At 45.2% G+C, this 15,587-nt stretch overlaps 1 protein-coding gene across 2 annotated transcripts in view; it reads right to left on the bottom strand.

The window, feature by feature from the left end:
• The window catches only part of dgkh (diacylglycerol kinase, eta), a 465,735-nt gene that overhangs the window by 291,372 nt on the left and 158,776 nt on the right, over nt 1-15,587 (bottom strand). The gene's annotated exons all lie outside the window — the stretch shown is intronic.

Genomic DNA, 15,587 nt, shown 5'->3' with positions numbered 1-15,587 from the left:
GCGTGTCAGTCTGGGCTCAGTGGGTAACACTCTCGTCTCTGAGTCAGAAGGTCATGGTTTCAAGTCCCACTTCAGAAACTTGAGCACAAAATCTAGGCTGACATTCCAGTGCAGTACTGAGGGAGTGTCTTTCGAATAAGACGTTAAACGGAGACCCCAGCTGCCCTACTCAGGTGGATGTAAAAGATCCCATGGCAATATTCGAAGAACAGCAGAGGAGTTCTACTGGTGTCCTGGCCAACATATATCCTTCAACCAACACCTAAAACAGATTATCTGGTCGCTTATTTAAGTGCTGTTTGTGGGAGCTTGCTATGCATAAATAGGTTGCCTCGTTTCCTACATTACAATAGTGACTAAACTTCAATATGTACTTCATTAGCTGTAAAGCGCTTTGGGATGTCCTGAGGTCGTGAAAGGCGCTATATAAATGCAAGTCTTTCTTTCTTCTACTTCACCACCACCTCTCTTGACCCCTCCGCTGCCTCTGTGTTGTCAGACTGTCCGATATCCAGTCCTGGATGAGCTGAAAATTCCTCCAATGAAACATTGGGAAGAAGAAAGCCATTGTCTTTGGTCCCCGCCACAAACTCCATTCCCACCCCTCTCTCTGGACACTGCCTCAGGCCAAACCAGACTGCTCGTAACCTCAGTGTCCTATTTGGCCCTGAGCTGACCTTTCGACCCCTTATCCTCTCCATCACTAAGACTGTCTATTTCCTCCTCCATAATATTGACTGTCTCCGCTCCTGACTCAGTTCATCTGCTGCTGAAACCCTCATCCATGCTTTTGATACCTCCAGACTCGACTATTCCAATGCTTTCCTGGCCAGCCTCCCATTTTCCACCCTCCATAAGCTTACGCTGAGCCAAAGCTCTGCTGCCCATACTCTAACTCATATTAAATCCCGTTCACCCATCATCCCTGTGTTCGCTGACCGACAATGGCTCCCAGTCCAGCAACGCCTCAATTTCAAAGCATTTTCAACCTCATGTTCAAATCCTTCCATGTCCTCCTCCAGCTCTACAACCCTATGAGAACTCTGCATTCCTCCAATTCTGGCCTCTTGTCCACCCCAACTTCCTTCACCCCACCACTGGCAGCTGTGCCTTCAGCTGCCTAGGCCCTAAGTTCTGGAATTCCCTCCTTAAACCTCTCTGCCTCTCTACTGCTATCTCCTCCTTCAAGACCCTTCCTAAAACCTACCTCTTTGACCAAGCTTTTGATCACATGACCTAATATCTCCTTATGTGGCTTGGTGTCAAATTTTGTTTGAATACACTCCTGTGAATTGCCTTGGGTGCAAGCTGTTGTTACATTGAGGCAGAGACTGTAGCATTATTTAAAATGGAATTGGCTAAGTATTTGAGAAGGAAAAGCGTGAAGGATACAGCAAAAAGGGATTACAGTAAGTAGCTCCAGTTGAAAAGCTAGCACTGACACATGCTCGATCAGCCGAATGACCTCCTCCAGTTTTGGTCTCCTTACCTAAGAAAGGATATACTTGCCATAGAGGGAGTGCAGCAAAGGTTCATCAGACTGATTCCTGGGATGGCAGGACTGTCGTACAAGGAAAGATTGGGTCAACTCGGCCTGCATTCACTCGAGTTTAGAAGAATGAGAGGGGATCTCATTGAAACATATAAAATTCTAACAGGGCTAGGTAGACTGGATGCAGGGAGGATGTTTCCCCAGGCTGGGGGGTCCAGAATGAGGGGTCACAGTCTCAGGATACAGGGTAGGAGATTTAGGACTGAGGTGAGGAGAAATTTCTTCACTCAGAGGGTAGTGAGCCTGTGGAATTCTCGACCACAGAAGGCTGTGGAGGCCAAGTCACTGAATATATTTAAGAAGGAGATAGAAAGATTTCTAGACACAAAAGGCATCAAGGAGTATGGGGAGAGAGTGAGAATATGGTATTGAGATCGAGGATCAGCCATGATCATATTGAATGGTGGAGCAGGCCTACTCCTGCTCCTATTTTCTATGTTTCTATGTTTCTCTGTGCTGTAGTCTCAATGATTCCATGGGAAAGAAAGAAAGAATTTGCATTTATACAGTGCCTTTCACAACCTCAGGACGTCCCAAAGTGCTTTACAGCCAGTGAACAACAACAACAAAAATTTGCATTTATATAGTGCCTTTAATGTAGTAAAATGTCCCAAGGTGCTTCACAGGAGCGTTATCAAACAAAACTTGACACCAAGTCACATAAGGAAACATTAGCTCAGTGACCAAAAGTTTGGTCAAAGAGCTGGGTTTTAAGGAGCATCTTAAAGGAGGAGAGGTAGAGAGGCGGAGATGTTTAGGGAGGGAATTCAAGAGCTTAGAGGCTAGGCAGCTGAAGAATGGCCGTCAATGGTCGAGCAATTAAAATTGGGGATGCGCAAGAGGGCAGAACTGGAGAAGCGCAGAGATCTCGAAGGGTTGCAGGGCTGGAGGAGTTTACAGAGATAGGGAGGGGCGAGGCCATGGAGGGATTTGAAAACAAGGATGAGATTTTTAAAATTGAGGCCTTCCCGGACCGGAAGCCAATGTAAGTCAGCGAGCACAGGGTGATGGGAGGTCGGGGCTTGGTGAAAGTTAGGTTACGAGTAGCAGAGTTTTGGTTGAACTCAAGTTTATGGAGGGTGAAAGATGGGACGCCAGCCAGGAGAGCATTGAAATAGTCCAGTCTGCAGGTAACAAAGGCATGGATGAGGGCTTCAGTGGCAGATGAGCTGAGGCAGGGGCGGAGACAGGTGATGTTACAGAGGTGGAAATAGGTGGTCTTGGTGATGGAGAGGATATGTGGTCGGAAGCTCATCTTGGGGTCAAATCGAACGCCAAGGTTGCGAATGGTCTGGTTCAGCCTCAGACAGTGGCCACAGAGAGGGATGCAGTCGGTTACTAGGGAATGGAGTTTGCGGCCGAGACCAAAGACAATGGCTTCGATCTTCCCAATATTTAGTTGGAGGAAATTTTTGCTCATTCAGTACTGGATGTCAGACAACCAATGTGACAAATGAGAGGCAGTGGCGTGGTCGAGGGAGGTGATTGTCAGGTGGAGCTGGGTGTCGTCAGCGTACATGTGGAATCTGATGGTGCGTTTTTGGATGATGTTGTCGAGGGGCAGCATGTAGATGAGAAATAGGAGGGGGCCAAGGATAGATCCTTGGGGGATTCCAGAGGTAACTGTGCGGGAGCAGGAAGTGAAACCACTGTAGGCAATTCTCTGACTATAACTGGACAATGGAGGAGAGGCATTGGAGGAGGATGGTGTGGTCAACTGTGTCAAAGGCTACAGACAGGTGGAGAAGGATGAGGAGGACTAGTTTACTACTGTCACAGTCACAGAGGATGTCATGTGACTTTGATAAGGGCCGTTTCAGTACTGTGGCAGGGGCGGAAACCTTATTGGAGGGATTCAAACATGGAGTTGTGGGAAAGATGGGCACGGATTTGGGAGGTGACAACACATTCAAGGACTTTGGAGAGGAAAGGGAGATTGGAGATGGGGCAGTAGTTTGCAAGGTCAGAGGGGTCATGGGTGGGTTTTTTGAGGAGGGGGTGATGATGGCAGATTTGAAGGGGAGGGGGACAGTACCTGAGGAGAGGGAACCGTTAACAATATCAGCTAACATGGGGGCCAGGAAGGGAAGTTGGGTTGTCAACAGTTTAGTGGGAATAGGGTCGAGGGAGCAGGAGGTGAGTCTCATGGTCAAGATGAGCTCGGAGAGGGCAGGAGGGGAGATAGGAGAGAAACTAGAGAAAGATACAAGTTCAGGGGTAGGACGGGGGGAACCGTAGGGGTAATTAGACTTGGTGGGCTGGGGAAAGGGAGGGAAGTGGCAGAGGCAGCTGAACGGATAGCCTCAATCTTAGTGACAAAAAAGTCCATGATCTCCTCACACTTTTTCATTGGAGGTGAGGGTGGAGGAAGAAGTGGAGAGGAGTTTAAGAAGACAGTTTGTAGTGGAGAAGAGAAGTCGGGGGTTATCTTTGCATTCCAGGATGATCCTGGAAGAGTGAGCAGTTTTGGCAGAGAAGAGCAGGACGCAATAGTGCTTTATGTGGTCCCTTGGACTTAAGAGAGCGGAGATTAGCGCCATACGAGGGGGAAACGACCAGGGTGAAAGAGAGTAAAAGTTTTAATGGGGACTAGGACATCAAAGGTGGAAGTGTGGGTGTGATTTAGCAGATCGGTAGCTGCAGAAATGTCATGGTGAATGGAGGTCCAAAGGCTAGACAGTTGGGAATTAGAAAGTGCCACTGTAAGTGACCCGGGGGAGAGTTTTTTTCCAGGGGCGGCCACAGAAGGAAGTGGGTTTTGGAGGGGGAAGGGGGATACAAGGAAGTGATCAGAGATGGCCTTCATCCATGATTGACAAGGTGGGAATAGAGAAGCCATGTGAGATGGCAAGTTCGAGGGGGTGACCTTGAATATGGGTAGGGGAGTTTATATGAAGGGTGATATTAAGGTTGGATAGCCATGTGGTGAAGGATAGAATACTAGAGCCTGGTCTTTAGTTGCTTCCGAGCCTTTATTCATAGAGATTCCCCTTACACACACACCACACCCCAGCTAAGCTCACCTATAAATGAATACAATTGATACCCACCATCTAAATACAAGTAACACTAATTGATATAAATCATACAATTAACATAGGGGAGCAGTGAACTCAGAGGAGAGAGAGCATGATGAGTTGAGATGGAGGTTGAAATCACCGAGGATGAGAAGTCACTTGGCGCAGAGGCTGAGGGAGGAAAGCTGTGAAGATATCCCGGGTGAGAAACTTGGTGTGGTACTTGGGTGGCCGGTGGAGAACGAGGATTTTAAAGGAGAGATGAGAGGGGTGGAACAAGATGAGATGCTCAAAGAAAAAATGTGCCAGAGGAATAGGGGTCAGACCAAAGTGTGATTTGGTGATAAGGGCCACACCACCACCGCGGCGGTCTGGATGGGGCAAGTGGTGGAAAATATAGCCAGGCGGGGAGGCTTCATTATGGGGGAAGGTATCATCACCAGTCATCCAAGTTTCCATCAAGGCTATGATGTCAATGCAATTATTCACAATAAGCTCATGGATGGCAAGGGCAAAAGTGAAGTACTTTTTGAAGTGTAGTCACTGTTGTAATGTAGAAAACGTGGCAGCCAATTTGCGCACAGCAAGCTCCCACAAACAACAATGAGATAAAGACCAGATCATCCGTTTTTAGTGATGCTGGTTGAGCGATAAATATTGGCCAGGACACCAGGGAGAAACCCCCTGCTTTACTTCTAATAGTGCCATGGAATTTTTTTAAGTCCACCTGAGAGGGGAGATGGGCTTCGGTTTAACGTCTCATCCGAAAGATGACAGTGCAGCACTCCCTCAGTACTGCACCGGAGTGGGACTTGAACCCACAACCTTCTGACTCAGTGGCGAGAGCGCTACCAACTGAGCTACTCGGAAAGATGGTAAACCATTCAAACACTAACACAAAAGCAAAATACTGCAGAAGCTGAGCGCTTTGTTTGGACTGAATGCTTGGTGCTGAAAATGATAAAATGTGATGTAACTATCTTTTAGAGAAACCCGTCTACATTACTCTCATTTCAGAGTCACTATGCTGGACTGCAGCGTGGCTGCATTCGCGATAAGGCGGCACAGGCTAACGTAGGGGCTTTTGTTCCAGGACAACCATTAGCTCAATTTCATATTACCAGCTGAATTACCCCAGGCTCCAGCAAGTCTCTTTCAAGGTAAGTGCAGCCATTGTGCAGGGGAAACGTTTGTGTAACTTTGCTTTACAAGTATCATTGTGAGATCCAGGATACAATAGGTACTATAAACAGGCACTGGGATTATTTTCAATTAGTTGAATGCAGACAGAATAATTATGTGAGAGTTCAGCATTGTGTGGTTGCGTGTCTGACAGACCAGTTTTGGTTCTGATGCACCATTCATCTCTGACCGTGGACACATCAGGAGAGGCTGAAAATGAGCACTCTTTGAAATGTTGCCAAATAGTATTACAATTGGTATAACACCCAGCAGTGACTAATGGATTAATTTGAATCTATACACTCCTTACTTTAGCACATACTCTGGGCTGATATTTAACTTATGTAACAACTTAAATGTATAAAGCACTTTTAACAGAGCAAATATCAAGATTTTTTCCCCCCTAATTGGCCTGGGGTTTTATCTGGTTTTTTGCCTCTCCCAGAACATTACATGGCTCTGGGTGGGGTGAGCATTGCATATATTGTGATGAATAAGACATTACAACTCTATGAGACAGGCTGGATGGACCAGTTTGCCTTTTCCTATCCGTCATTCTTCGTATGTTCATAATTAAAATTTTCAAGACTGAGAACTTGTTAGGTAAGGGTATCAAGAGGTATGAAGCAAAGGTGGATAAATGGAGTTGAGGTACAGATCAGTCATGATCTAAATGAATGGCAGAACAGGTTCGAGGGGCTGAATGGCCGACTCATGTTCCTATGTCCTATAACGATTGGAAATCAATGCCAAGCCAGCAAATTGGAATTTAGGAAATGGTTTGGAAAGCTTGGCTGAAGAGATGGGCTTTGATGAGATTATTAAAAGATGGAAAGAAAGAGAGGAAGAGAGGCAAAGGAGATAAGGAAGAAAATTCCAGAGAACAAGCTGATGTGACTGAAGGTTCTACCACTTATGGTGAAGCAAAGGCACGGGAAGGATGAATAGAACGCCAGAATTTCGTATCAGTAAAATCTTATTTTAATTTTTGAAACTACCAATTATTGCTGATATCTTGCTGCCTGTACCCTAACTCGCACCAAGTCCTGTTCACCCATCACTCCTGTGCTCACTGACCGATATTGGCTCCTGGTCCAGCAAAGCCTCGATTTTAAAATTCTCATCCTTGTTTTCAAATCCCTCCATGGCTTCGCCCCTCCCAATCTCTGAATCTCCTCCAGCCCGACAACTCGCCAAGATCTCTGTGCTCCTCCAATTCTGGCCTCTTGCGCACCCCCGATTTTCGTCACTCCACCATTGGCGGCTGTGCCTTCAGCTGCCCAGGCCGTAAGTTCTGGAAATCCCTCCATAAACCTCTCCGCATCTTTACCTCTCTCCCCTCCTTTAAGACTGTCCTTAAAACCTACCTCTGACCTTATGTGGCTCGGTGTCAAATTTTGTTTGATAACACTCCTGTGAAGCATCTTGGGACGTTTTGCTACATTAAAGGCGCTATATAAATGAAGTTGTGTTCACTGAGACAGTCAGGAGGGAGGTTAGGAGAAACTTCTTTTTGCAGGGAGTTGTTGGAACAACAAATGCTTTTGGCACAGGGAGTGGCCGAGGCAGAGATCATTGCATCTTATAAGGGAAAAGTAGATAAACATTTACAAACGGAGGAAGATACAGGGTTACAGGCGGGGGTGGAGGGGGGCAGGGGCCAGCAGAGCAAGAGAGAAACATTAGTTTTGGATTACTCTAGCAAATAGCCAGCACAGACACAATGGGCTATATGGCTTCCTTCTGTGCTGTAAACTACTAGAGCTCCAAGCAAGATTTTCCTCGGGGAATAAACATTACTTTTTTTTTCTAAAACTAGATTCTAACTGTAATACTTCCTTAAAAGCATTTACTTTTCAAAAATGTTATGACTATAGTTAGATAAATAGAACAGGGAGAATCACAAACTTCTTGAGTAGAGGAGAAACAGACTCCACAAGGAAAGACCACGGTATAAGAGCTACAACAGGCTATTTATACGCCATTTTACTTTTACTGTGCATCTAAAACCAAAAGCTTGGTCGAAGAAGTGGGTTTTACAGCATCTTACAGGGGGAGAGAGAAGCAGAGCGGTTTAGGGAGGAAATTCCAGAGCTTAGGGCCTGGGCAGCTGAAATCATGGCCGCCAATGGTGGAGCGATGAAAATCGGGGATGCGCAAGAGGCCGGAATTGAAGGAGCGCAGAGATCGCGGAGGGTTGTAGGGGCTAGAGGAGGTTACAGAGATAGGGAGGGGCAAAGCCACGGAGGGATTTGAAAACAATGATAAGAATTTTAAAATTGAGGCATTTAGCCTTAAGGCATCATGTCCTTAAGGCATCCCAAAGCACTTTGCAGCAAATGGAGTACTATTGAACTTCAGTCACTGTTGTTATGTGGCCAAACATGACACCGAATCTGCACACAGCAAGGTCCCACAAACAGCAATGAGATGAGTACTGCCAACTAAGCTAAACTGACAAGCACTATACTCAGCTCCTAACTTCAAATCAGAGAGTTTCATCAGGTTAGGTTAATATTCCTCTAAGCTGATGATGAACATGAAAAAGGTACAGATTTTTAAATAATAAAACTGAGGTTTCATTTATGCATAGTCTGGACTCCCTCTTTGCAAAATGAACAGTAATACTAGCAGGAATCAAAGCTGTTCCCTTGCTTTGGACAGAGTCTACAATATGCTTCCAAATTCGAGATGGAACAAATTCAGGACAGGAAGCATTGTATTGCAGGGTCTGACAAGAGAAATGAGCTTTACTCACACCTTGCATTCGTTGTATGCCAGAGAGAATGGCTTGAAAATCCTCCTCACTCTGATAAACTACTATTCGTTGCGATTTTTATTATATATTACATGGAATGTACAGCACAGAGACAGGCCATTCGACCCAACTGGTCAATGTCGGTGTTTGCGCTCCATACGAGCCTCCTCCCTCCCCTCTTCATCTAACCCCATCAGCATACCCTTCTATTCCTTTCTCCCTCATGAGCTTATCTAGCTTCCCCTTAAATGCATCTATGCTATTCTCCTCAACCACTCGATGTGGTAGCGAATTCCACATTCTTGCTGCTCTGGGTAAAGAATTTCTCCTGAATTTCCTACTGGATTTATTAGTGACCATCTTATATTTGTGGCCCCTGATTTTTGCAGCAGAGATTGAAGTGACTGTGACCTCAGACTCCACCTCAGTCTGGTCAGAACTTGCCACTGTAAAACTCCATGCCAACCATTCGAATGGAGACTCGAAGATGTTCATCTAACCAAACTGGCAAAAGAATTAGAAAGAGGAATTGAGGGCTTACAGTGAAACCCAATTATCCGTTCAACCACAGTCCACGTTCTCTATTATATAAAATTTTTTGTAGATAATGGGAGACCAAAGGGATTGGGGGCTGCCAGCATTCTTTTTTAATCGCAGAGCACAGGTGTCCTGCTGACAAGTATCAGCCGGCACTGGAAGAGCTGATGTGCCTGTTCACAGTGGCTCCATGTAACCACACATGACTACAGTCAGTGAACGCATCACAGACATGGTACAGCTGACCACGAGTGTCAACCACTTCCTCTCAGCTACAGAGGTTAGCACTACGGGCAGCAAGTGCTTGCTTTCAACGATGCTGTTACCAGATTTCCAGCCACTAGCCTCAGTGGAGCGGCTGGCTTTACTACCAATTCAGAGCACACCTGTCAAAATGTGTCCCTCACCCTCAAAGGCTCTGCACTGACTTTGAAGTTGCACAGGTTGGCAATGCCATCAACATGCCATCAAGGGTCAGCCATGGTTCAGTGTGGTAGCACTCTTGCCTCTGAGTCAGAAGGTCGTGGGTTCAAGTCCATTCCAGAGACTTGAGCACAAAGTCTTGGCTGACGCTCCAGTGCAGTACTGAGGGAGTGCTGCACTGTTGGAGGTGCCGTCTTTCGGAGGAGACGTTAAACCGAGGCCCCTTCTGCCCTCTCAGGTGGATGATAAAGATCCCAAAGCAATATTTTGAAGAAGAGCTTGGGGTGTCCTGGCCAATATTTATCCCTCAACCAACATCACTAAAACAGATTATCTGATCATTATCTCATTGCTGTTTGTGAGATTTTGCTGTGTGCAAATTGTCTGCTGCGTTTCTTACATTACACAATGACTATACTTCAAAAGTACTTAATTGACTGTAAAGTGCTTTGGGGCGTCCTGAAGTTGTGAAAGGCACTATAGAAATGCAAGTTTTTTGTTCTTATTGGAGGTACTTTTAGCCCTCACCTTTTTAGCGGAGTTGGGGAGGGGGGTCAAATTGTTGCTGATGGAGTGATTAATGCTGGGTCTCCTTGGACTATGGCAGCACTAATGGGTGGAGAAGCTATAAACTGCACAGATGAGCTCCATGAGCAGTTCGCTGTAATGCAAGTTTATTTGGACAGAAGGAAATCCAGACTGAGTGCTGAGGCAGAGCAGTCAGCTGTCTTTTTGGTGCTTACCAGTTTCCATTATTCCCTCTACAAGAGCTGTTCATACTAATAGTACACGCATATAATATTGAACTCTGTGTACATAGGTAAGCTAGTTTCATGATCGAGATGAATTTATATTACGTTTATCTCAGTTTGACAGGTTTTTTGACGCCAGTTATTCTACAGACTGACCCATTGGTTTAACAGGATGGCTAGATTCCAGCAGCGAGTCTTGTTGGGATGAATTGCGATTAATTAAATGCTTTGCCTTATTGTGCGTTGTCAGCAAAGTGCCTAATCAATCGTTCTGAGCTGCAGTAGGTGTTTAATTCTTCCTAATCCTTCACATTCTGGTTCTGGCAGAGGTGTGAAATCGGCAAGTAGAGTATGGGTCACTTAACTATCAAATGTTTGAATACCCATGATTAGCTTTATCCGCTCTTGGGCTCCCAGTTCATATAGCTCCCGTCTCCGGCAGTCAGAGTGCCAGATGAAACCAAAGCTGCCAACTTTCTTAAGTCTACCAGACAGACATTCAAGGTGCCCATTTTATCAAGGCAAGCCTTTAAAAGTCAATTTGGGGAGAGCAGCACCCTCCACCTGCTCTCTCTAGGCCCGGCCTATAATATAAAAGCCCCTTCTGTTTGAGTGGCAACAAACCAGCTGAGTGAAATACTGGGGAACGGATACAGTGAGCTGCAATATTCCATTCTGTTCCCTGACTTTGCGATCGGCCAACATTTCAATCAGCCGTGAAAGCTGTTCAATAGGACAGCCCCTGCCCTATTTGGCAATATGCCTGTTGCTGGCCACCAAGGAGCAGAGCTACAATACTGGCTGAGGCATCCAGTGCTGAGGAAACTACTCAGTTTGTATTGCAGCGTAGATTCCATAGCACTAGATTAGGTACTAATACAGTAATTTGGTTTCCAGCCATCCTACCTACTTATATAGCGCTCCAATACGGCTCCAATGGCTTCCTGCTAGGAGGCTGTCTATAGGCGCATGGCAAAAAGATCAACTCTTTTGTGGTATATTTCCCTCCACGTGCTAATTTTACAAAGAACTAGACAGGAGCATATAAGAATGAAGAACATTTATATCCTGCCTAATTATTTATTCAGGGTGTCATTTCACAACCAGTGAATTACTTTTGTTGTTTGGCTGCCATGTTTGCCAACCTATTTGTTTATTGTTAAGATGTCACAAAAACAAATGAAATGAATGGCTAGTTAATGTGTCTTTGGTGGTGTTAATTCAGAGTGTGATGTTGGCCATGACACCAATAAATACTGCCCTGTCGCCCCCATCTCAGGAAAAAAATTAAAACTCCAAGTCCTGGAAGAGTCACTCTGGCTCAACGTCAGGAAGACTGAAACCCTCAGCTTTGCTCACAAACACTGCTCCCTTGCCAGTGACCCCTTTTCCCTCCCTGGCCATGTTCTTAGACTGCACCAGACCATTTGCAATCTCTCTCCGCCTTTAAGACATTCCTTAAAATCTACCTCTTTGACCAAGCTTTGAGTCACCATCCTAATATCTCCTTCTTTAGCTCAGTGTCAATTTTTGTCTGAGAGCTCTCCTGTGAAGTGCCTTGGGACGTTTTACTATGTTAAAGGCGCTATATAAATGCAAGTTATTGTTGTTGTTGCTACATCATGTCCATGACCAAGACCACTTCCTTCCACCTCACGCTTGCCTTTGCACTCTAGACACGGCTACTTTAATGCTCTCTTTGCTGTCCCCTCCCCATCCTACACCTTTGATAAACTCTAACTGGTCCAAATCTCTACAGTAAATATCCTGTCCCACTTAAGTCCTGTTTGCCCATCACCCTCATCCTTGTTGAGCCACAGTGGCTCCCTATTCCCAATACATTAAATTCAAAATCATTGTCCTCATCCATAAGTTTCGCCAAGGCCTCACCCCACCCTATCTCTGCCAACTACCCCAATCCTATATCCCTCTTGCCCCGGGGACATTTGATCCTTTGTCTTCTGTGCCTCCCCCCTTCCTTGGCCCCACCATTGGTGGCAGAGCTTTCAATTGCCTCAGTTCTAATCTCTGGAACATCCACCATAAATCTCTCTGCTTCTCCCTCCACATTTAAAAAAACTCCTCAAACCTGCCTTTTTGGCTGAGCTTTCAATCACCCCTCCGAATCTCTCCTTTCCTGGTTCAGTGCACACTGTCCTTGCACCTATTTGTAAAGTGCCTTGGGATGTTTCTTTACATTAAAGGCGCTATATAAACACAACTTGTTCTAAGACAGAGTCTCACGGATTGGGACATACACACGCATCCTCCAAAGGAACACATCATCTTGGGCTTCATATCAAGATTTTTTTTAATCAGACTTTACACAATAAAAAGGTGTGGGAAATAGATCTCCAGTCGTGTTGTGGCAAGGTACTCTGCTCCACCCGTATAGGAGTGCCCACAGGCACAGCTTTGTGGAGGAGCAGTTACAACTTTCCTATAAATTCGCTGAAGTTTCTCGAAACCTGCATTGTGTAAACTAGTTGATCCAGAATTACTGGTACATCTGCATCACAAGCAAAAACTAGTCCTATGAGGAATACTGGTCAATTGAAAAAAGGATAGCAATCGACTTAACTTGAAGTCCCATTATAGGTTAATAAAGGAGGTCAGCAAGTTGAACCTCCCAAATCCATGCCCATCTTTCTCGTAACTCCACATCCGAACCTCTCCAAACAGGTTTCTGTCCCTGCCACAGCTCTGAAACGGCCCTTAACAAAGTCACAAATGACATCCTATGTGACATTGACCATGGTGAACTTTCCCTCTTCACCATTCTCGCCCTGTCTGCAGTCTTTGACCCAGTTGACCCCACCATCTTCCTCCAATGCCTCTCCTCCGTTGTCCAGCTGGGTGGGACTGCGCTGACCTGGTTCTATCCCTTTCTATCTAGTCGTAGCCAGAAAATCTCCAGCAATGGCTTCTCTTCCCACTCCCATGACCATTACCTCTGGAGACCCCAAGAATCAATACTTGGTCCCCTCCTGCTTCTCATCTGAAAGAGCTATCGACTTGGTCCTATTCCCATGTCCTTTAAAATGTTTCTTTCTCCAATATTTGTCCACTTTCTTTTGAACAGCTATTATGTATTCTGCTTTCGCCAGCTGCTTGTGGGACCCCATGTCCAAACAACCCACCGTATAAAAAATGCTCTCCTAATCTCTCCCTTTGTTCTTTTGGTGCCAACCTTCAATTTATGCCCTCTAGTTACTACTACATCAGCCAGATTTAATGGGTGTGTCGATGGCGTTTGTTTTTATTTGTGGGTGATACTAGCAAGGCAGTTATTTGTTGCCCAACCCTGGGTGCCCTGAGGATATTAGGAGCAAACCAAGTGGAACTACGACTGGCGGAACTAATTACTCCCAATTTACCTTGGCAAAAGCACTGAATTTTGAGCATCTTCAACAGATTTTTTCCCAACCTTCTTTGTTCTAACACTAATTCCAGTTTCACTGGTCTCTCCTCGTAACTCAAGCTTCTCACCTTTAGTGAATCTCTTCTGCACCTTCTCCATGCCCATGACGTCCTTCATAAAGTATTGTGCTCAAAATTGGACACAGTATTATAACTGCTTTATCAACGACTTTATCAACTGGTCTTTCTACTTTTAAAGATTTGTGTATCTAAACCCTAAGTTTGTCTGTTCCACTACCCTTTAAAAAAGAAAAAACTTGCATTTATATAGAGCCTTTCAGGACCTCAGGACTTCCCAAAACGCTTTACAGCTAATGAAGTACTTTTGAAGTGTAGCCACTGTTATAACGTAGGAAACTCAGCAGCCAATTTGCGCACAGCAAGGTCCCACAAACAGCAAAGTGATAATGACCAGATAATCTACTTTGTTGGTGTTAGTTGAGGGATAAATATTGGCCAGGACACTGGGGAGAACTCACCTGCTCGTTTCCGAAATAGTGCCATGGGATCTTTTACATCCACTTGAGAGGGCAGAAGGAGGCCTCAGTTTAATGTCTCATCCGAATGAGATAGTGTATATGTCCTCTCCTTATTCTTCACCCCCCCACCAAACAATGTATCAGCTCACTTTTCTCCACTTTAAGTTTCATCCAACATCTATCAGTCCAATCTGCTAACGGGTCTATGTCCTCCTAAAGTTGCTAACAATCCTCTTCATAGTTATCAACACGCCCTATTTTTATGTCTGTAAATTGCGATACCGCTCCCACTAGAACCTTCACCACACGGACTGCAGCGGTTCAAGAAGGCGGCTCACCACCACCTTCTCAAGGGCAATTAGGGATGGGCAATAAATGCCGGCCTCACAAGCGACGCCCACATCCCATGAGCGAATAAAAAAAAACACAATCCAAATCTATATTAAGAGCAATGGTTCTAACACTGCCTTCAAAAAAAGTGTGGCAATCTTTGAGGGGGAAAACAGCCCCAACCACTAACTTTGCAAACTGATAACATAGTAGTTAGTACTTTGGGTTTTAAAGGTGTAAGATTTGAGACTGCAATAAATGAAGAACTGATGAGAGACTGAAGCCTCTTCGCCACTATGGCCTTGCACTTAGAACGCTCTGGATTTAATTTAACAAAAATAAATTGATGTCAAATATTATTTGACTTCCCATGGCGAGCTCTCTTATAATTGTCTACCACTCTGATTCTTTCTGTGTGTCTCTCTGCCTCCTTCACACAGGGAGTAACCACATATATAGAGCAAGAGTACCAGTACTTCCAGAGTGAGACAGACTCAGTGAAAACACATCAAGTAGAGTGATCCCCAATCTCCTCCCCCCCACCCAGTGACCCCAGACATGAGCCCATTTCCTAGTGTTCCTAAACCTCAGCCCCCTCCATTGCTCCGAGACCCTCCCCGTCAGTGCAGTTACAGAATAGTAGATCCTCCAAATCACAAGAGAACCACTCTATATGGAAGCTTTTGTGATGAGTATACTACTTCATATGATGGTGTGTTTGAGAACCCCGTATTTTCCAATAGTAATCTTCAGAAACATCTTTGCACTGGTTAACTAATGTCCTACACAGAAGTAAACCTGATCCAGTCTACATGTAGCTCCAGTTCCACATCACGTGATTGACTCTTAATGTCCTCAAGGCACCTCGGGATGGGCAATAAATAACTGCCTTGCCTGTGTAATTGATGGACATCACCTCAGCTTAGAAGTGACAGCTATGCTGGAAAAGCTTCTCGCTGTGCAGGGGGACATCGTCCATCAGGGTGTACCTATTCCTGATTGTCATTTTCAAAGACTTTCTTGAAAGAAAACCTTTCGAGAGAGGAAAGGATCTTCCAGACCAGAGTCAACCACAAAGCAGAGACATGAATGCACAAACATACAAAAACTGACCGACAAGAAACGACCTACTGGTCC

The sequence above is a fragment of the Heptranchias perlo genome, chromosome 11 (genome assembly GCF_035084215.1).
Source record: "Heptranchias perlo isolate sHepPer1 chromosome 11, sHepPer1.hap1, whole genome shotgun sequence".
Classification (NCBI taxonomy): domain Eukaryota; kingdom Metazoa; phylum Chordata; class Chondrichthyes; order Hexanchiformes; family Hexanchidae; genus Heptranchias; species Heptranchias perlo.
The sequence above is the reverse complement of the archived record's forward strand: the minus strand, read 5'-3'. Positions and strand labels throughout refer to the sequence as shown.